The sequence below is a fragment of the Lolium perenne genome, chromosome 7, assembly GCF_019359855.2.
Source record: "Lolium perenne isolate Kyuss_39 chromosome 7, Kyuss_2.0, whole genome shotgun sequence".
NCBI classification, from domain to species: Eukaryota; Viridiplantae; Streptophyta; class Magnoliopsida; order Poales; family Poaceae; genus Lolium; species Lolium perenne.
This window is the reverse complement of record NC_067250.2, coordinates 83,354,558-83,377,818: the sequence shown is the minus strand read 5'-3', so window position 1 is coordinate 83,377,818 and position 23,261 is coordinate 83,354,558. Positions and strand designations below refer to the sequence as shown.

The 23,261-nt window shown below is 43.4% G+C and overlaps 1 long non-coding RNA gene across 8 annotated transcripts; it reads left to right on the top strand.

Moving 5' to 3' along the window:
• Positions 1-212: 212 nt before the first annotated feature.
• On the top strand, positions 213-6,164 carry LOC127316844 (uncharacterized). Of its 8 annotated transcripts, none has more exons than XR_011748838.1 (11): positions 213-524; positions 649-1,243; positions 1,358-2,270; positions 2,382-2,726; positions 2,910-3,092; positions 3,192-3,263; positions 4,423-4,638; positions 4,723-4,928; positions 5,589-5,645; positions 5,724-5,826; positions 5,928-6,164. It is a non-coding gene; the product is annotated as an uncharacterized lncRNA (long non-coding RNA). The 8 variants fall into 8 exon arrangements; XR_011748839.1 differs by having other exon boundaries at positions 214-524; positions 1,358-1,521; positions 2,153-2,270; positions 4,723-4,832; positions 5,589-5,826; XR_011748835.1 differs by having other exon boundaries at positions 214-524; positions 2,382-2,422; positions 2,596-2,726; positions 4,723-4,832; positions 5,589-5,826.
• Positions 6,165-23,261: the final 17,097 nt, after the last annotated feature.

The following is a 23,261-nucleotide window of genomic DNA, read 5'->3' as shown; positions in this document are numbered from 1 at the left end:
TTTCTGGCAACAGTGGTACTGTCCATCCTGAGCGCTAGAGAAAGCCATGCAATGGCCGTTTTGTACACGCGTCTGGCTGCATTTGGGCCCTATGATCGGTCGGGTCCGCACGGCAGTCGCTGTGGGTCGTTTCGGTGTTTCGCTCTCCTCGCGCCGGCCGTGCAAAAAATCTGCTCCGCACGGAAAAGATCCAGCCGAAACCCTAGGTCAACCAATCGCGTCGCACCTAGCTCCTCCCCAATCCCCTCTCTCTTTTCATGCCGCGTCTGGCGGCGCCGCTCCGCCTCCCTGTTTGCCCCCTGGACGGTCGCCGCCGCACCGCCGGCGCAAGCAGGAGCAGCGCACCGCCGGCGCAAGAAGGAGGGTCTGCTGGAGCTCCGTCCTTGATGTTGATGGCGGACTTAACCTCGCACCGGCGGCCTCCACAGGAGCAGCGCAGGCGACCTCCACAGGGGCCGGCGCAGCGCGTGCGAACTCCGTTACTCCGGCGAGCGCGAGGGAGAAGTCGGAGGCGCCCGGTCCTGGTAAGTTCACGCCATCCCGTATCTTCTCCTCTCTCCTCTCGGTGTCTCACTCGCTGCTCCCCTCCCCATTCCCCTTAATCTTCAAGTTTCTCTCTCTTCCTCTCCTTCTCTCTTCCATCAGCAGCAAATAAGCCCGTAGGTGGTGGTGGAGATGCGCAAGACGTTGGTGCCGGAGCTCTGGACGATGGCGCGGGCATTGGGACAGAGGCATATGTAGATCTTCTCAGACGACCCTGCATCTGGGAGGAGGAAAATCAGTAGTGCCGATCCATGGGCCGAGGCTGATGCTGGGGAGAGGCGGCGGCGCACGGAGGAACGGTGGCCCGTCCCGAGTTTCCGATTCATCGGCCTGGAAACAGAGTCGGAGACGAGGTTCGGTACGATAGGATTCGGGATGGAAACGCGTCCCCGGACTCTCGGTACATTTATACGCGATCTGGTAAACAGCGCACCAGCCGCCCATTCTTTCTCCATTCTTTTCCCCTCCCTTAGCATCTTCCAAACTCCTGGTTCAGAGAATCACCATTGACTCCACTATCGTGCTAATCAATGGATCTCCCCATTGGGAGGAGACGATTCATCTTTTCATAGATTTCTCCCATAGTACTTCATCCCATGGATTTCTCCACTTACACAGGAGTCGAATGTGTCCCATAGTACTTCATCTTTCCATGGATTTATCCCCTTACACAGAGCCCACTTTGCCTCTTATTTATCAGGTTCGTCCTCTCTCTCAAATGTGCTCTCTTGTAGGCTCAACTACTGAACTAAACGTGGAAGCAGATTTCTCTTGTTTGTTTTAGTTCCTTGGACATTTTTTTGGGTTTGTACAGATCTGTTTCTACATGGATTCATGCTCTCCTATAGCCTGAACTACAAGTGGAAGGAGACTCTTTTTTGCTTGATCTAGCCCCCTGAACATTACGTTTTTGCTTTTGCAGATCCGTTTCTACAAGACGAGGAAAAATTTCGAGTTCATAAGGGACATGCTTATAAGGCCAGTTAATCCTCTAAATGATGAATCCTTGCTTTACACATATATTATTAACTGTTAATTGATTTGTTCTATGAATACCCCATTCCACTTTTTTGGGGGGCTTGTGGTATAGATACGGTTGAATGTAGCCTTCTACTGGTGTAGTGGTGTACCTACAATCTTCATGCTTTTACACAACATGTTATTGTAAAGAGATTTGTGTGCGCATGCTTTTGCATAGATTTATCATTTATTTGGTTAGGAACCTACAATTTTTAGATTTATCATTTGTTGTTGTGTTTACAAATCCTATAGCTACACCTGCAGTTATGAGAACTAGGATCCGAACTTTGTATGGCGGATTATTTTCCCTTCTCATGTTTGCCAGAAAAAACAGTTCTGGTCCAATTGCAACTTGTGTACCAAGCTTGAGGAAATTTGGAAACCAAAGAAATATAAAATCCAAGAGCAAGGAGGATATGGATTTTATTTTTGTAGTTCTCCGTGTAATCCTAACACAAGATGTGATAATTTCCCACATCATTAGTCATTTCTGCTTCGTTTATTTGTTCATGGTAATAGCACTTTCAGTGATTTAAGTTTGGTTAATCTGAGATACTCTTTTTCTTGATTATATAATGCCGTCAAACAGACTGGAGCAACGACTGATGGTGTAACCTGAACGCAATGGAGGTTATGGAGAGATGCATGTCTGGGATCCTCTGCTTCCATCGTACACCACGGTCGGCGTAGGAATTCGCTAACCCCTGGTGAGCCGTGTCGATTCACTGTAGTTTTTTCCTGTTCATAGTATTATGTGCTTCACTTAATTTATTGATACTTCTATGGTTTCTCTAATCGTAGGTTACCTTTCATTGCAGGGTTGACTTGCATTCTGACCATATGCTTTACTTAACCCAAGGCGAGCCATTGTAAATTACTAGGAAATTAATATGTGTTAAATTGTTTGAGGCACCCATCATACAGTATTTCTCTGATTAGAAGACCATGTACATTTCTCTTGGAAATTTGAGATGCGTTAGCTTTTCAAATCAGTGTCATGCTTATCAAGAACGGGCTTGTTCTGTTGATCAGTTGCAGGGCCAGCAGGTTGTTTAGGATTCTAGCAAATTTAATATCAAGACCTTGTGTTTGTGTGTGCGGAATTTCCAGTGAAAGAAGCATGGTTTTGTCCGAGCTTGACACTCATTCGATCTTTATATATGGTATAGATCCCTTTGTTGAGAAAATGTGTTGATTTCTTTCTTTATATATCTTGTGTTATTTCACAAAGAAAATAAAGACAAGACCAGATTGCTTCGTTGGTTAATATGTAGGAAAATTTGGCTCATGGAATTTTTATTTGGAAATATTCTATGGGTTGTATCAGTTCAGCTTTGCCTTTTCAGGTGATTGCTGATGGCTGCCAGACTGATGTGGGAAAAAAATGTTGCACAGAACCTTGATGACATGATAACCAATTCTATTATTCAGAATGTTAGAAGATCTTCCAGGCTGTTGAACATGAATATGAAAAATAAAAGCGAAGTGAGAGGTTAGCCAGACTATCTGGTTGTGTTGCTATTATTCAGGTACTGAAGACGTTCCACACTGAGATAACTATGGATGTACGTACTAGGCTTTACTAGCAAAAATATAGCAGCTATAAATTGATACATCATGGTTTGTAGGTTGGAACACGAACTGGAACTGAGCTTAGGGAAAATAAAGTGAGGGTTGAAGACTCACTGAATGCAACATAGGTAATGTTTTCTTCTAGGATGATATTTTCGATTTGTGTACCTCTGTGCTTTCATTCAAAGAGGCGTCTGAGGGTGTTGTAGCATCTGTTGATTAAAGTTGTAGTAGCACAATGTATAATTGTTCAAATATGGGTGAACAATGCCATTGACAGATAATCATGCTTATGCTCTTAAATTACGTCTATATATGGATACTGGATTTAGTGTACTTGGTGTGGTGAAGGGCACGAGTTAAATAAGGCACTTCCCAATATCTGGATCATAAATCTTAAGTTAATCATGTAACTGGTTTGTATAAGTTTTTTTGGGATGTTGTATATGGATACTGGATTTAGTGTACTTGGTGTGAAGGGCACGAGTTAAATGAGGCACTCCCCAGTCTCTGGATTATAAATCAATCATGTAACTGGGTTGTATAAGTTTTTTGGGATGATTATTATATGGTTGAACTGGCAGATAATAGACATCTCAAATGCACTTTTTTGCTTTGTGTTGATCCTAGAGGTACCGGGACTGCTTTCATTTTCATGCTATGTAAAATCTGATATTTTTTTGGTTTGTATTCTCAGATTTTCCTGGTTAACACCCGATTTATGTATCTTTCTTTTCCTCAGAGAAGGATGTATGCATTTCTTAACCTTTTTTATAAAGATGGGTTTTATCCCTTAATTTCCATGAAAATCTAGACAAGATTAAAGAAAGTAACGTATGCTATAGTTCTTGCAAAACATGCATATTTCTGGTTTTTCTCATAAAAATATTTGTCATGCGAACATGCTCAAACATGCCACCTCACCCGGAGATGAACCACTCCTTGGTGGAGAGGGGAGCCGCCAGGCTGCCGCCAAAGTTCCTATGATTAGAGAACCATGGTCTATGTTAGATCTTGCTATTTAGTTCTGGGTTGTGCATCCCTCTATTGTTAACCGAAGGGACAAAGTCAAGGTTTGTTGTCTGCAAGATTAAGGCCCATCCACCTCCTATCCTATCATAGATGTTAGTAATAGAGCCACATAGATCTTTTCTGTACGTGAAACATTTTTCTGGTAGAAATTAAGTAGCATTAATTATTATGCACATGATTGAAGCTTCATTTAGTATGATGTTCTAATTATGACTTGGTTTCTTATACCATGGTAAACGTCACAACCCAGTTCAGGTGGATGATGTTCATCTGAAGGGCACGTGAGCGTGCGAGCAGCAGTAGGGTGCCATGGCCCGGTGGCTGATGCAGGAGGGCCCCCAAGCGGCCGCATCTCGCTGGCGACGACGCGCCCTTGCCTGTCGCCATGACCAGCTCCGCCGAAATCCACCCCGTCGCCGCATCCACCACATGCTCGTTCTCCTGGTTGCCCAAGAAGACTCCTCTGCGAAGGTCCGTACAGGTTCTCCTTTGGTTTAGTTTTCTTTGGTCCGGTGGTCAGCTGGGGCGGATGCCTGATTTTGATCTTCTCCGCAGCATTCGGATCCAATAGGGGTGGGACTTGCCATGGAAGCTGTCAGGAAGTTGCTGGGCCGGAGTGCATCATGCCCGACCAGTAGGCACCTCTGCGGCTAATGGGAATCATGGTACAGATCCATCTGTTATTGTTCAACTATTAGTTGTTGAATTGTGGGATGATGCCTGCTGTTATGTCGGCTGCTCAGCTGATTGTTTGCTACCCGGTATGAGACTGCACTATGGAACCCATTTTTCTGTCCACAATAGATAGTCATGATTATTAAGGAAATTTTAAAGATAGGGATTAGGGCTTAGTGGAAAAACAACTCTAAATGTTCAGTCGTGATCATACATGCCTTGCAGTATGGTTTCGGTCTTCTAGACAATATATTCTGTTAGTTAAATGCAGTTTTTTAGTAGCCATTTTCTGTTTGTTTAGTCCAACTTTAGGTATCCATCAGCAGACTGGTTAGGAACATGTACTGCATTGATTTCTTGCTTCTCTATTCAATCCAGTTTTTAGTACGACACCTCATTTTTTCTGAATAATCATGATGCTGATTTCGTTGTTTGTATTAATATACATGACAGATTTAGCACATCCTTGCTATTTTTGTAAGGCCTTAAGGAAATCTAGAAAACTGAACAGACCACTTGCCAAATTTCTTGGCTACTGAGAAAAGATAAAAATACACAATCTTTATAGTGCACTAAGGTTAGCTAAAAATTTAAAAGCAACATGACATACTTTAAGAGAGAGAAACCGACAGAGAGGGAATTCTCTATCCAATTCAGTTTTTAATACCCCAGCTTCATGAACAATGCATGTATTTCCTATGTTTAACATCATGTATCTTTACAACTATATCTTATTTTTGTTGCAGTTAACCATGACAAGGCTATGAATATAGAGCAAGCCCAGTTCAGCGGTTATTTTTCACGTAGGAATCCAATTAGTGAGAAAGCCATTTATAGTCTCTTCTAAATCTGATTGCACTCATATATGACGAAACCTTCAGGTTTTGCTCTGTCTGTGTTGAAATTGTTATGATTCTTTATCTTGATCAAGCAAAAGGATGGAGTTCTATGATTCCTGGAGTGGGTAAATTGCTTCTGGTTCAGGTACATCTCAATCAGTACCTAAATATTTAGTTATTCAAGTCGCTTCAATGGCTTTAGCATGGTCATGCCTCTTTTTTCGTGGGCTGCTTTTATCCTTCCAGATTTGGCATGAAATCGACTATGGGAGAAGGATCCTGATGGCATTGCTCCCGCGGATTTCATTAACTCGATTTTACCAAACAACATCAAAATTATTTCTTTAGTAGATGGCCTAGCTTATATATATGTTTCTTTGTCCTTACTTCTGTTGCTCTCGACATAGCCATCGAGTGTTTGGTACCATAATATATTCCTCTATTTTCCTGGTTGTATATAAATGTTGAGAACTTCATTTGTAATTTCGTGTGCTTTGTCCTAATATCATTCTATTGACTTTGTTTTTTCAAACCTCACAAACGAATATCATTTTCACGTAATTTTTAGCCGTGTTATACAAAATTTGAACTGGTTCGAGTTTCACGGGATCGTGCGCCAAGGCGCACATCTAAATCTAGTGGTGACAGTGTGTGCATCGTGTAGTACTTGGCGTAGGTTATGATTGTAATCTCTTGTAGATTATGAAGTTAACTATTGCTATGATAGTATTGATGTGATCTATTCCTCCTTCATAGTGTGATGGTGACAGTGTGCATGCTATGTTAGTACTTGGTTTAGTTGTGTTGATCTATCGTGCACTCTAAGGTTATTTAAACATGAATATCGAATATTGTGGAGCTTGTTAACTCCGGCATTGAGGGTTCGTGTAATCCTACGCAATTAGTGGTGTTCATCATCCAACAAGAGAGTGTAGAGTGTAGCATTTATCTATTCTATTAAGTGATCAATGTTGAGAGTGTCCACTAGTGAAAGTATGATCCCTAGGCCTTGTTTCCAAATACTGTTATCGCTGCTTGTTTACTGTTTTACTGCATCTCTACCGCCTGCAATATTCCCACCATCAACCACACGCCAGTTGTAGCATCAAGTATTTTCTGGCGCCGTTACTACTGCTCATATTCATTCATACCACTTGTATTTCACTATCTCTTCGCCGAACTAGTGCACCTATACATCTAACAAGTGTATTAGATGTGTTGGGGACACAAGAGACTTCTTGCATTGTGGTTGCAGGGTTGCATGAGAGGGATATCTTTGACCTCTTCCTCCCTGAGTTCGATAAACCTTGGGTGATCCACTTAAGGGAAAACTTGCTGCTGTTCTACAAACCTCTGCTCTTGGAGGCCCAACACTGTCTACAGGAAAAGAAGCGTGAAGTAGACATCACGCCTCACAAATTTCAGATCTCAACAAAACATTAGTGTTAGGAGAGAAGAAAATGCTAGACTTTGCCAAACTCACCATCTGTCCCGAGTTAGCACAATAGGTATCAAGGACTTGTTGCAAGGAAGTTGCATTCATCATGTCCGCACTCATGAGAATCGGGGAATCATCAGCAAATAACAGGTGTGAAACCGACGGTGCACTTCTTCACACCCTTATCCCATCAATGCCACCAACTTCTTCTTCATACAACAACAAACTTGATAATCCTTCCACGCACAATAAGAACAAATAAGGAGAGAGAGGATCCCCCTGACAGAGCCCTCTGGTAGGTGTAAACATATCAGTCTCTTCAGAGTTAAACCACACTTGATATTTGACAGATCTAGCACAAGCCATCATCATATTGATCCAGGCATCATCAAACCCAGCTTTCTCATCATATTTTCCAAGAAAATCCACTCCACTCTATCATAAGTTTTATGCATATCTAATTTTACTGCAGAAGAACCAACAACTCCATTTCTCTTATTTTTGATAGCATGAATACTCTCATAAGAAACAAGCACATTATCAGTAATTAGCCTTCCAGGTAAAAATGCACTTTGCATCGGGGAAATAATGTCTGGGAGAATACCTTTCAGTATCATAGTCAGCACCTTGGAAATAATCTTGTATATAACATTACATAGGCTAATAGGGTGAAACTGGGTAATTAACTCAGGGTCATCAGTTTTGGGTATAAGAACCACCGTTGTGTCATTCCATCCCTCCGGTATTGTACCTGAATTTAGTGCTTGCAAAACTTCAGAGGTAATCTCTTCACCAAACACATCCCAAAAACGTTTATAGAATACCGCATGGATCCTATCCGGCCTTGGAGTTTTGAAGTCTCTGATACTAAAAGCAGCCTTTTTTACCTCCTCGGCAGAATATGGAGCTTTTAGTTTTTCATTCATCTCTACAGTCACTCTTGGGTGTATTTTCTCAAGGAGAACCGGATCAATGGCCTGGACTTCAGAAGAGAATAGATTAGAAAAATAATAAAAAAGAATCGGCTTCAGCCCATCAGTACCTTCTACCCATTGATTTGCTTCATTTTTTAGTCTCTTTATGAAGTTCTTTTTCCGTCTGGCCGAGGCGAAGTTGTGAAAAAATGACGTGTTCCTATCACCCTGATTCAGCCAATTAGCTCGAGCTCTTTGAAACCAATGTATTTCCTCCTATTCCAAGAGCACCTCAATTAACTCCGCCATCTCCTTCCTTTTTGCTTCACTTTCATCCGATACGACTCTAGAAACTGCAGCTTCAAATTCACGTTGAGCTTTGCGGAGACGAGTTTTGGGTCTCTTGAGGACATTACTATCCCACTCATGCAATGCTTCATGAACTCAGCCCAGCTTATTGAGGACACCATCACTGGCCTCCGTGTCGCATGCTTTCTCTCAAGCTTGTTAGACAATATCTTTGAAATTCCGCTCCTAGAGCCACCTTGCTTCAAACCGTGTTGATCCTTTCTTAGCCTGTCCCGTCCCAGGGAACTTTGAAAATCACTATCAAGAAGAATATCACGATGATCAGACTTACAGTAGTCAAGTGTTGAAGAACTACTCCAAGAAATAAATTGTACCAAGAATTGTTAGCTAGAGCACGATCCAATCTTTTGCGTATTCTGCCACGCTTCCAAGTATACTGGTCACCAATGAAACCCAAATCATTAAGATTGCGGTCACAAAGTGTATCTCGGAACGCCTGCATATACCTTTGCGGTCTAGGATTTCCACCATCTTTTTCACGGAAAACATAATCTCATTAAAATCCCCAATGATTACCCAAGGGAGATCATATTGGGCATTGAGTTCCCGTAACTTATCCCATGTTTCATATTTATCCTGCCAACGAGGTTCACCATACATACCAGTTAGCCTCCACTCCCTGCCATCATTCTCCAACATCTTAATATCAATGTAATTTGGAGCAGAGAAGAGTTGTTGCACGGTCACCTCTCTTTTCCAAAGCATAATTACACCACAACTTCTTCCATCGCTAGGATTAACAATTTTAAAATCCATCTTTAATTGTCATCGCAAGCACTCTGCCGGGTAGGTATCAAGATGAGTATCTGACAAGAAAATCACCTGTGGGTCACATCACTTCCGAACATTCGAAAGCGCACGAACTATCGGGGCGTTACCCAGACCCTAACAGTTCAGAGATAAGGTTTTCATTGCGACCAGACGAGCTCCTCTCAGGAACTCGCCAATCCTTTGAGGAGGAGTCAGCTCCGTCCTTCTTCGTGCGCTTTGTTTTGTTGGTGGTTGTTTTATCCGTATTCTCCACATCTACCCCAACTATCACTGGTGGAGTCTCCATTGTCGGGAGAGTGCCATCCCCTCTATGTCCCGCCAATTCATCCTCTGAATAGTCATTTAGGAGATTTCTCTTAGCACCCGAAATAGACATCCCAACATTATCAATGTCCATGTCTTTCTCTTTCAAGGGGCTGGTAGCAGTATCCTTTGATACGTCTCCGACGTATCGATAATTTCTTATGTTCCATGCCACATTATTGATGATATCTACATGTTTTATGCATACTTTATGTCATATTTATGCATTTTCCGGCACTAACCTAGTAACGAGATGCCGAAGAGCCAGTTGCTGTTTTCTGCTGTTTTTGGTTTCAGAAATCCTAGTAAGGAAATATTCTCGGAATTGGACGAAATCAACGCCCAGGGGCCTATTTTGCCACGAAGCTTCCAGAAGACCGAAGAGAAGACGAAGTGGGGCCACGAGGCGGCGCCAAAGTAGGGCGGCGCGGCCCAGGACCTGGCCGCGCGGCCCTAGCGTGTGGGCCCCTCGTGACTCTCCCGACTCTGCCCTTCCGCCTACAAATAGCCTTCGTCACGAAACCCCCAGTACCGAGAGCCACGATACGGAAAACCTTCCAGAGACGCCGCCGCCGCCAATCCCATCTCGGGGGATTCAGGAGATCGCCTCCGGCATCCTGCCGGAGAGGGGATTCATCTCCCGGAGGACTCTACACCGCCATGGTCGCCTCCGGAGTGATGAGTGAGTAGTTCACCCCTGGACTATGGGTCCATAGCAGTAGCTAGATGGTTGTCTTCTCCTCATTATGCTTCATTGTCGGGTCTTGTGAGCTGCCTAACATGATCAAGATCATCTATCTGTAATGCTATATATTGTGTTTGTTGGGATCCGATGGATAGTGAATACTATGTTATGTTGATTATCAATCTATGTGTTGTTTATGATCTTGCATGCTCTCCGTTACTAGTAGATGCTTTGGCCAAGTTGATGCTTGTAACTCCAAGAGGGGGTATTTATGCTCGATAGTGGGTTCATGTCTCCGTGAATCTGGGGGAGTGACAGAAACCCCTAAGGTTATGGATGTGCTGTTGCCACTAGGGATAAAACATTGATGCTATGTCCGAGGATGTAGTTATTGATTACATTACGCACCATACTTAATGCAATTGTCTGTTGTTTGCAACTTAATACTAGAAGGGGTTCGGATGATAACCTGAAGGTGGACTTTTTAGGCATAGATGCATGCTGGATAGCGGTCTATGTACTTTGTCGTAATGCCCAATTAAATCTCACTATACTCATCATATCATGTATGTGCATGGTCATGCCCTCTCTATTTGTCAATTGCCCAACTGTAATTTGTTCACCCAACATGCTATTTATCTTATGGCAGAGACACCACTAGTGAACTGTGGACCCCGGTCCATTCTTTTACATCGAATACAATCTACTGCAATACTTGTTCTACTGTTCTCTGCAAACAATCATCATCCACACTATACATCTAATCCTTTGTTACAGCAAGCCGGTGAGATTGACAACCTCACTGTTTTGTTGGGGCAAAGTACTTTGGTTGTGTTGTGCAGGTTCCACGTTGGAGCCGGAATCCCTGGTGTTGCGCCGCACTACATCTCGCCACCATCAACCTTCAACGTGCTTCTTGACTCCTACTGGTTCGATAAATCTTGGTTTCTAACTGAGGGAAACTTACTGCTGTACGCATCACACCTTCCACTTGGGGTTCCCAACGGTCGCGTGCTGTACGCGTGTCAAGCTAAATTTCTGGCGCCGTTGCCGGGGAGATCAAGACACGCTGCAAGGGGAGTCTCCACATCGCAATCTCTTTACTTTGTTTTGTCTTGCTTTATTTTACTTACTTCTTTGTTTGCTACATTATATCAAAACACAAAAAAATTAGTTGCTAGTTTTACTTTATTTACTGTCTTGTTTGCACTCTATATCAAAAACACAAAAAAAATTAATTACTTGCATTTGCTTTACTTATTCATCATGTTTCCTTTTAATTTTACTGTAAAAGATATACCGGTGGGACAAGGGTCTATAATTGGAAGAGATAATATAGAAGAATTCTTCACCCATGTTAGTATGCATGAAGATCTTAAAGATATACCCCTTGCAAAAGCTGTCCCTACTTATGAAGATGCCTCTGTTTGTTTGGTACGCATGATGGAATCTAGATTTATTAGTCTCAACCCCATGATACAACACATGTTTCTTACACTTTCTGATATGGAGAGGGGAGAGAAGAGAGATTTTGTTCTAAAAGTCTTAGTGCGAGAATTTGCGGATATAGCTAAAGAAGCTAGAAAAGTTTTTAGTAAGCATGATAGGTTTGGCATGATCACCGATTTTAAAAGAACACTTGAAAAGATGGATATGGATAGAATTAAGTATACTAATAATGTTAATAATGGTGGGGAGATTAAAGCACCAATACCATGTAAGCTCCTAGCAATGCATGAGGCACTAGAAAATAACTATGCTTGGCTTGTTCCTGAAAATTTGTTTGATGAGAGTAGTAAGCCCAAGACTAATGAAAAGGGAGCCACTGAAACTTACGTATCCAATATACTATGCATGGTTGAGAAAACTCCACACCCTGTTGTAGATGCACCATCTCTTGATAATACTTGATACACACTTTTTGCGCCTAGCTGAAAGGCGTTAAAGAAAAGCGCTTATGGGAGACAACCCATGTTTTTACTACAGTACCTTTGTTTTATATTTGAGTCTTGGAAGTTGTTACTACTGTAGCAACCTCTCCTTATCTTAGTTTTGTGCATTGTTGTGCCAAGTAAAGTCGTTGATAGTAAGGTTCATACTAGATTTGGATTACTGCGCAGAAACAGATTTCTTTGCTGTCACGAATCTGGGCCTAATTCTCTGAAGGTAACTCAGAAAATTATGCCAATTTACGTGAGTGATCCTCAGATATGTACGCAACTTTCATTCAATTTGAGCATTTTCATTTAAGCAAGTCTGGTGCCTCAATAAAATTCGTCTGTACGAACTGTTCTGTTTTGACAGATTCTGCCTTTTATTTCGCATTGCCTGTTTTGCTATGCTTGATGGATTTTTCGATTCCATTGACTTTCAGTAGCTTTGTACAATGTCCAGAAGTGTTAAAAATGATCATGTCACCTCTTAACATGTAAATTTTGATTGTGCACTAACCCTCTAATGAGTTGTTTTGAGTTTGGTGTGGAGGAAGTTTTCAAGGATCAAGAGAGGGAGATGATACAATATGATCAAGGAGAGTGAAGCTCTAAGCTTGGGGATGCCCCGGTGGTTCACCCCTGCATATATCAAGAAGAGTCAAGCGTCTAAGCTTGGGGATGCCCAAGGCATCCCCTTCTTCATCGACAACATTATCAGGTTTCTCCCCTGAAACTATATTTTTATTCCATCACATCTTATGTACTTTGCTTGGAGCGTCGGTTTGTTTTTGTTTTTGTTTTGTTTGAATAAAATTGATCCTAGCATTCTTTGTGTGGGAGAGAGACACGCTCCGCTGTTGCATATGGACAAATATGTCCTTAGGCTTTACTCATAGTATTCATGGCGAAAGTTTCTTCTTCGTTAAATTGTTATATGGTTGGAATTGGGAAATGCTACATGTAGTAATTGCTATAATGTCTTGGATAATGTGATACTTGGCAATTGTTGTGCTCATGTTTAAGCTCTTGCATCATATACTTTGCACCCATTAATGAAGAAATACATAGAGCTTGCTAAAATTTGGTTTGCATATTTGGTCTCTCTAAGGTCTAGATAATTTATAGTATTGAGTTTGAACAACAAGGAAGACGGTGTAGAGTCTTATAATGTTTACAATATGTCTTTTATGTGAGTGTTGCTGCACCTCTTCGTCCTTGTGTTTGTTTCAAATAGCCTTGCTAGCCTAAACCTTGTATCGAGAGGGAATACTTCTCATGCATCCAAAATCCTTGAGCCAACCACTATGCCATTTGTGTCCACCATACCTACCTACTACATGGTATTTCTCCGCCATTCCAAAGTAAATTGCTTGAGTGCTATCTTTAAATTTCTATCCTCTACCTTTACAATATATAGCTCATGGGACAAATAGCCTAAAAACTATTGTGGTATTGAATATGTACTTATGCACTTTATCTCTTATTAAGTTGCTTGTTGTGCGATAACCATGTTCCTGGGGACGCCATCAACTACTCTTTGTTGAATATCATGTGAGTTGCTATGCATGTCCGTCTTGTCTGAAGTAAGGGAGATTTACCACTTATTTAATGGTTAGTGCATGCATATTGTTAGAGAAGAACATTGGGCCGCTAACTAAAACCATGAATCATGGTGGAAGTTTCAGTTTTGGACAAATATCCTCAATCTCATATGAGAACATTAATTGTTGCTACATGCTTATGCATATAAGAGGAGTCCATTATCTGTTGTCTATGTTGTCCCGGTATGGATGTCTAAGTTGAGAATAATCAATAGCGAGAAATCCAATGCGAGCTTTCTCCTTAGACCTTTGTACAGGCGGCATAAAGGTACCCCTTTGTGACACTTGGTTAAAACATGTGCATTGCGATGATAATCCAGGTAATCCGAGCTAATTAGGACAAGGTGCGGGCACTATTAGTATACTATGCATGAGGCTTGCAACTTGTAGGATATAATTTACATAACACATATGCTTTATTACTACCGTTGACAAAATTGTTTCTTGTTTTCAAAATCAAAGCTCTAGCACAAATATAGCAATCGATGCTTCCCTCTGCGAAGGGCCTTTCTTTTACTTTTATGTTGAGTCAGTTCACCTATCTCTCTCCACCTCAAGAAGCAAACACTTGAGTGAACTGTGCATTGATTCCTACATACTTGCATATTGCACTTGTTATATTACTTTACATTGACAATATCCATGAGATATACATGTTATAAGTTGAAAGCAACCGCTGAAACTTAATCTTCCTTTGTGTTGCTTCAATACCTTTACTTTGAATTATTGCTTTATGAGTTAACTCTTATGCAAGACTTATTGATGCTTGTATTGAAGTACTATTCATGAAAAGTCTTTGCTATATGATTCAATTGTTTACTCATGTCATTTACCATTGTTTTGATCGCTGCATTCATTACATATGCTTACAATAGTATGATCAAGGTTATGATGGCATGTCACTCCAGAAATTATCTTTGTTATCGTTTACCTGCTCGGGACGAGCAGAAACTAAGCTTGGGGATGCTGATACGTCTCTGACGTATCGATAATTTCTTATGTTTCATGCCACATTATTGATGATATCTACATGTTTTATGCATACTTTATGTCATATTTATGCATTTTCCGGCACTAACCTATTAACGAGATGCCGAAGAGCCAGTTGCTGTTTTCTGCTGTTTTTGGTTTCAGAAATCCTAGTAAGGAAATATTCTCGGAATTGGACGAAATCAACGCCCAGGGGCCTATTTTGCCACGAAGCTTCCAGAAGACCGAAGAGAAGACGAAGTGGGGCCACGAGGCGGCGCCAAAGTAGGGCGGCGCGGCCCAGGACCTGGCCGCGCGGCCCTAGCGTGTGGGCCCCTCGTGACTCTCCCGACTCTGCCCTTCCGCCTACAAATAGCCTTCGTCGCGAAACCCCCTGTATCGAGAGCCACGATACGGAAAACCTTCCAGAGACGCTGCCGCCGCCAATCCCATCTCGGGGGATTCAGGAGATCGCCTCCGGCACCCTGCCGGAGAGGGGATTCATCTCCCGGAGGACTCTACACCGCCATGGTCGCCTCCGGAGTGATGAGTGAGTAGTTCACCCCTGGACTATGGGTCCATAGCAGTAGCTAGATGGTTGTCTTCTCCTCATTATGCTTCATTGTCGGGTCTTGTGAGCTGCCTAACATGATCAAGATCATCTATTTGTAATGCTATATGTTGTGTTTGTTGGGATCCGATGGATAGTGAATACTATGTTATGTTGATTATCAATCTATGTGTTGTTTATGATCTTGCATGCTCTCCGTTACTAGTAGATGCTTTGGCCAAGTTGATGCTTGTAACTCCAACAGGGAGTATTTATGCTCGATAGTGGGTTCATGTCTCTGTGAATCTGGGGGAGTGACAGAAACCCCTAAGGTTATGGATGTGCTGTTGCCACTAGGGATAAAACATTGATGCTATGTCTGAGGATGTAGTTATTGATTACATTACGCACCATACTTAATGCAATTGTCTGTTGTTTGCAAATTAATACTGGAAGGGGTTCGGATGATAACCTGAAGGTGGACTTTTTAGGCATAGATGCATGCTGGATAGCGGTCTATGTACTTTGTCGTAATGCCCAATTAAATCTCACTATACTTGTAACATCCCAAGTTTCAACAATAGTAAATAAGAAAGAAAATTCCCCAAACTCAAAATTTGCAACTAACAAAAACTTTTTCTATGCATATTGTGCCACATATAGTTTCATGCATTTGAGTGAAATTACTTTGTGCAATTGCCATGATGAGTGTTAGTATGATGATCAATTGCTATTGAACCCTAAACAAAGATCATCAAGCCCTAAATTAAGAAGAAATGAAGAAAATGAGAAAAACCCATTTCTCTCTTACATACACATTATGCCAAATTGCAAATCTTCACCCTAGGCCATAATTGCTTGCCCTCTTGCTTGTAGAATGCTTAAATATGATAAACTAACACAATTGCATCAATGAATCAAGAATCAAACACAAGGAAATCTCAAATCCTTCACACATATGATAATGGTCATATGACCCCAAAATATTTTCTTCACTACTTTACCCCTCTGGTTCTCTCTATTCTTAAACTAAACTTGGTCAACCAAAGCCATGTCATCGAAGACCATGTCAAGGTGAGTAACTTTGATGTTGACCACCATGGCTAGAGTTGACTAGGTTGACCAGTAGCAATGTGACAAGTAGTGATGCTGAATTAAAGAAAAGATCATGTCACTTTTGCCATTTTGCAAAACAACTCCAAATTGAACAAAACCACCACCAATCCAACACATTAATTATATAATTGAGATCCACCAAAAAGAAAACCAAAATTCAAACAAAAAGTTCATGCGGCCATTTAATCAAACACTTGGCAGGCATGTTTTCCAAATGGTGTTACACTCTATTGTCCAATGGTTCTAAGCCTAAACCAACTTTCTCTGGTGATCATTAGCTACCTCTATGATCCCTGCATCGAGCTTGGTACGTGCTAGGGTTGGAGAAAGTGGAAAAGTGAGAGAAATGCTCCATGCCAAAGCACACCCGGCCACCTTTGGCAAAACCCTCTCTGGCCCTCCTCTCAACGTTTCTCCTTGTCCCAGAGCATCTCTGCATCACGAGGCATCTCACCGTACACGATCCAGCAATGCCAAGCCTTGGCATTGGCCAGAACGCGCGCGCCCAAAGCTGGCCAGGAAATGCCATCACGCGCGCTCACCGCGCTCTGGCCGCGCCAGTACGTCGCGCACTTGAGCGACGTCGTCCTCCTCTGGCCAAGCTACCACTGCGACGAGCATCTACTCCCCGCCCTCTACACGCTAGACAAACGTCCAGGCCTGCCCCTGCTCCGTCGCCGTCGTCCTCCTCACTTTTCTGCCGCACGCCCCGCCGCAGACATTGGATGCGCCCGAGTCGTCTCTTCACGCTTTGGCCTCGCCAGCTACACGTTGAGCATCGCCAGGACACCAGCTAGCCGTAGCCGTCCTCGCCTTGCCCTTTGGATCGCCACAAGAGCCACGCCATGGCCGCCCTTCTCAGCACCCCGCGGCACCCCTCGACCCTATAAATAGAGACCCTCCCAGCAAGCTCTCCTCACACCATTCCACTCCCCTCTCCTCACTGATCCTCCTCACCACCGTAGCTCGTCCAATTACTGCCGGAGGTGCCTCAATTGCAAGATCGGAGCCGCCGGAGCCAGGACATCGACGCCGTTGATCCACGCCGCCCCAAGCCCCGCCACTGCTACCAGGAGCTTCAGCACCCTCGACAACGCCGCCTCGCCCTCACCAGAACCCCGCGGGAACACCGGTAGGCCCTTCGACCCCCTAGGCTCGCCGCCAGTGAGCTCGTCGCTCGTCGGAGACGACGATGATCACTGCCCGTTGGATCCTGTTCTAATCCAACGGCTCCTCTCGCGCGTACCGCTTCGCTGGTTAAAACGCCACTGACAGGTGGCCCCCACCTCGTCAGTGCGGCCCAAGCGCACCAGATGCTTGTTGGGCTGCGCAGTGAATTTAAATTCCGTTTCGGCCCAGTAACTCTTCCCGCCTAAGCCCACGAATTCAAATATGGATTTATTCATATTTCAAATTGTTCTGCAGATGCTATAGAAATTGTTGAATAGTTTGAATTCTACCAAACCAAATCTAGCAAACTTTATACCGTTGGAAATCCCATGAAATTATCTAACAAATGCCACTGGTCCCACCTCCATTTTCAAAGTAGATTTAATTTGATAAAAATAACAAGACAAGGACTTTTGTACATTCAAACTTTATTTAAAATTCAACCAGAATAGATTTTGAATTGATTCCAACTCGAATAAATCACAAATGATGTCCTCTAATTGATTATGCAATAATATAGAAATGTTATTTGTATGATCATGGACTAGATCAAAATAAAATAGCTATGTAGTCAATACTAGTGAAATTAATCTTGGAATTCAAACTCAACAAATAATATGAGAGCTACTCTCTCATTTAAATCTTGATCCTAAGTGATATAACCAGGGGGAATGACTTAGGCTAATGAACCCTTGATAAGTATTACTTAGAGATTTTAATTCATTTAAATGGTAGTATTAAAACTATGTGAAGTGTAGCACTTCAATTAAATTATACTCACATATAATAGATATGGAATGTTGACTTTGGTCAACCTATATTTCATACCTGATTATTATATGAAGAGATTAAATCTTAATAAGTTGTAATGAGAAGGAATTAATTTCTCTAAGGATCTAAATACCAAAATAAAGAAATAGGAATAACGAGAGGAAATTATTTTTCTCTTAAATAAGAACTAATCAAATAATCCACCATGCCATGTTTGATTGATGATAGGATTAGTGGGTGGATTCTTTTGAGTGTTTCTAGTTTAGTATGTGAGCTTGGTTTAGTATTTATACCTCGTATTTGTATATAGATGCTAGTACCGAGGAATACCAAGAGGAGGAGGCCTACTCCCAGGAAGAAGAGGAGAACTTCGATAACTACTCAGCTCAAGGCAAGCTAACCCTTGCTAAACACAAGTGCTTAGCTCTACAAGAGCAAGGGCACCATCACACTTTATATTATGTCTTACCTATCCCATGTTTTTACTTTACATTTACTTTTGCTTATTTATTTCAAAGTACTTTTTGATTTATGATTCACTTGGTCTAGAGTAGAACAATACTTGAAGTTAGATTAGCACAACTCAAGGCTAGATAGCACCCCTCATATAGTTGCTAGTGCTAATCAATTAAAATTGACTACTCTAGATGGGAACATGGTGAAGTGAAATGACTTTGAAAGAATGTAAAGTGGAGGTGGATATGAACAAGAGAAGATGGTGATTTTTGATAAAACTGATGATTGGGTTTGCATGCGATACCCTTCCAATTATACAAGTACCCCCACAATACCTGATTATGGGTAGGGCTTAACTAGAAACTTGTGTATTTTAGTATGGGTTCCCTCTAAACAAGCATCATAGGGGTTACGCCGAGGCTGCCTCCGTTAAGTGTGGAATGATGTTAAAATGAGGTGAATGTACGGCCCAAGCCCTGTGCAGTTCCCGGGTTAACTGCAGTTTTCACCGGGAGGCCAAGCTCATGGGGAGAGGTGCTCATACTAGCATATATAAGTCAAAGGTTATGGTTGATGATCCGCGTACTGTGTTACGATGATTCGAGGTTATCCTCGACGGATGTAATCAAAAGTTGTGGCACAAGAGTACAACCTCTGCAGAGTGTTAAACCTATTCGAATAGCCGTGTCCACGGTTACGGACGATTGGAAAGGCCATACTATCTCCGTTATCATAATTTTTGATCTTAAAAAGGAATGATGAATTGAAAGGTGATATTGAGGTGAAGCAATATGAGTTGTGGGAATGACACTAATGTTCCCACTTGAGTTAGTCTAGCACATGATAAGGCTTTACTAAATGTTCATCAAGCTAAAACTTGGCTTTATGCAAATGAACCTAGAGCTTAGCACCCCCTTACTACACTTAATAAAAGTACTCATGGCTTTGCCCTGGCTATTCAAATGCCAGACTATGAAGGAGAGCACCAGTATCAGGATGACGGACAGCAGGACGTCTACGATAACTAGGATCGTCTTCTAACGTCAAGCGTTGCCTGTGGAATAGATAGTCCACTACTACTTCGCTTCCGCTACTATGTGTGTTGATGAACAATATATTCGTGTAATATTGGATCATGTGATCTATGGTTGTAAGACAATATGTGTTGTAATAAATGATGACTCTATGCTACTTACTATTATGTCTCGCAAAAACATTATTCCTGGGATTGCGATGTACGGCATAATAGGCATCTGGACTTAAAAATCCGGGTGTTGACAAGTTGGTATCGGAGCCATTGTTTGACCTTAGGAGACCCTAGTTAGAATGGACGTTCAAAAACTTAGTTTCAAATTCCATGAATTGACTAGTTATGAAAACTTTATTTCACCCCCTTATCTTGAAGAGTCTTTGGCAAAACTTTAAATTCATGCTCTATCTTATGAGTGAATTAAAATTTGGAACACTTGCACCTCTCTAACTTAATCATCTAATCCCTCTACAGATGGATCACGTCGTCGACGCGCAGCCTTTCCTCCAGACTGAGTTCTATCAGTTGGGGAACGGTGGAGAGATCATTTTCGAGAGGGACCTCTTCTCCCTCTCGGAATTCCTCGGGCGCCCACCACCGGAAGTCTTTGGTGGAATGATCAATGACCAGCCCGGTGGTCAACTCCAGTGGGTGATCATGGTGGACCTCCGTGGAAGGTTCACGCTCCCAATGAGCGCGAGGATTCAGTTCTCCTTCCGGGAGAACAACTGGGCGGATGGTCTCGCCCGTGGACTTCAGGAGGGGCTCGCACGTCTGTGCGGGCAAAACTTCATGGACTTCGAGGATAGTCGCTTTGTGCACTATGCAAGGCACAACTCCCTCGGGGTGCCAATGAACCTGCCGTCGCACCCGCAACTGCGCCACCATGTGGATCATCTCGACTTCATGTTGAATGAGACCCGCATCGACCTCGACAACTCCCGTGAATACGCCAACCACACTCACATTCAGTTGGCGCAGCAGGCGGAGACCATCAAGGTCATCGCCGGGGAGCGCAGGGCCCTCCGCCGCGCCAACCAGAAGAAGGACTACGCCATCAACCGCCTCAAGGCCAGGATCGCCACTCTGAAGGCGACCATCGCCGCCCAAGCTGAACAGATCCAGGAGCTGGAGGGCGAAGGCGAAGGGGAGAACATCCAGGGGGACGGCTACTCCTACGCCAGCAACGACGACGACTACGAGGAGGAGGAAGACGACGACCTGGAGTTCCACCCTTACGAGGATGGCCACGAGCACCTTGCTGCCGGGGTAGACAACGTCTACCCTATCAACGTCGATGGGGAGTAGTCCTGTCTGAGCACTTGCGTCTCGTGTTATGTATCGGTCCTTTGTACCCGCCCCATGTATCGTAGTTTGTTGAAAGGGTTCTTCAAACCCTCCGGAACTATTGGCTTGTAATATTTGCTACCTCCATGACTATGTTTGTGTGTGTAATATTATTATTATTATGAATCAAGTTTTAAAATTGGGTGAACTTTTATCCCAAAATGAGCCATAGAAATTTCCCTCTCATCTCATGATCCATATCCCTGTTCAGATGGCACCCCCAACTCGCAGCAAAACCGCAATGCTGCAAATGCTGCAACAGATGATGATAGAGAGAGAAGCTGAGAGAGCTGACCGGCAAGCCAACTTAGCTGCACTTCAACAGATAGCTCAAGGAAATCAAGGCCACGGAAACCACGACCACCCAGGGTCGAAGCTGAAGAACTTCCAAAACACCAACCCACCGGTGTTCAGCAAGACGGAGGAACCCCTAGATGCTGATGATTGGCTCCAAACCATGGAGAACAATCTCGAGGTTGCCGGAGTGGAGGACAACGAGAAGGTGTTGTTCGCCACCCACTATCTGGCTGGACCTGCACGTGCCTGGTGGACAAGTGCTCGCGCATTGAATGCGGGGCAAATGATGACTTGGGAGGACTTCAAACTCAAGTTTAGCAAGTATCATGTGCCCCCGGGCCTGATCAAGAAGATGAGGGCTGAGTTCAGGGAACTGAAACAAGGCAGAATGACCGTGGTGGAATACCGCGACAAGTTCCTCACTTTGTCAAGGTACGCCCCGGATGAGACGGATACCGTCGAGAAGAGGAAGGAGAGGTTTCTGAATGGACTGCATGATGAGATGCAGACTGTGCTGATCAATATCCCCTTTGCTGACTTAGAAGCCCTCGTTGACTCCGCCATTCAGATGGAGGGGAAGATATACCAAGCCAATGAGAACCGCAAGCGCCGTATGATGAACCAGAGTGGGCCCAGCAATAACCACAAGTATCGCCCCAGCTCAAGTGGAGGGTTCGCCCTAAGAAACAACAAGCCCCCGATGCAGAATCCACGTCCGAGTTATCAGAACCGGAGTGGAGGAAACCCCAGGCCAGGAGGCCACCACAACTACAACAACAACAACCACAACAACAACTTCAACCGCGCTCCACCCCGCGCCCCCAACAACAACTCCAACACCGCTCCAAGGACTGGGAGCAATGCTATTCCCATCACCCCCAAGGACAAGTCCACCTACAACTGCTACGAGTGCGGAGTGGCGGGGCACTTCTCCTATGAGTGCCCCAAGAAGCTCGCCAAGACTGCCGCCAACACCTCTGGCCCTGCTCAGCAGCAACGCCGTGTCACCACCAACAAGAAGTTCGCCCCCAACAACCCGAACAACCGCAATGGCCGCCTCTACCACATGAATGCAGAAGAAGCTCAGGAAGCCCCAGACGTTGTGCTGGGTATGTTCTCTGTTAACTCAATACCTGCAAGAGTGCTATTTGATTCTGGAGCATCGCATTCATTTGTTACCGAAGATTTTGCATGCACTAGTAAGATTCAACCCATCAGTTTGAAGCATGTCATGATAGTTCAAATACCTGGATCAACAACTAAAGCTAGAAAAATTTGCAAAGATGTGCCTATCAGAATTCATGAAATAGAATTTTATGCAAATTTGATTGTTCTGGGAGCCAAAGGTTTGGAAGTAGTCCTGGGAATGGACTGGATGGCGAAACATCATGGACTGATTGATTGTGCCAAGAAGGCCATCACCATGACTAGTAGCACCGGAATAATAGTCGAACACATATCTGAAAAGATGCCCGTAAAGTTTACTCCGCAACCAAAGTCTAGCCAAACCCACCTTGGATCAGATCAGGGTCGTTTGTCGATATCCTGATGTGTTTCCGGATGATCTACCCGGTATGCCCCTAGATCGGGATATCGAGTTTATCATCGAGTTAATCCCTGGAACCGGACCTATAGCCCAGAGAGCCTATAGCATGAACCCGGCAGAGTTAGTGGAACTGAAGAAGCAACTGGATGATATGCTATTTAAAGGTCTGATTCAACCAAGTGCGTCTCCCTGGAGATCGCCAGTTTTGTTTGTGGATAAGAAGGACGGTGCCACTCGTTTGGTTACGGACTATCGTAAGCTTAACGATGTCACCATCAAGAACAAGTACCCGTTGCCCAAGATAGAAGATCTG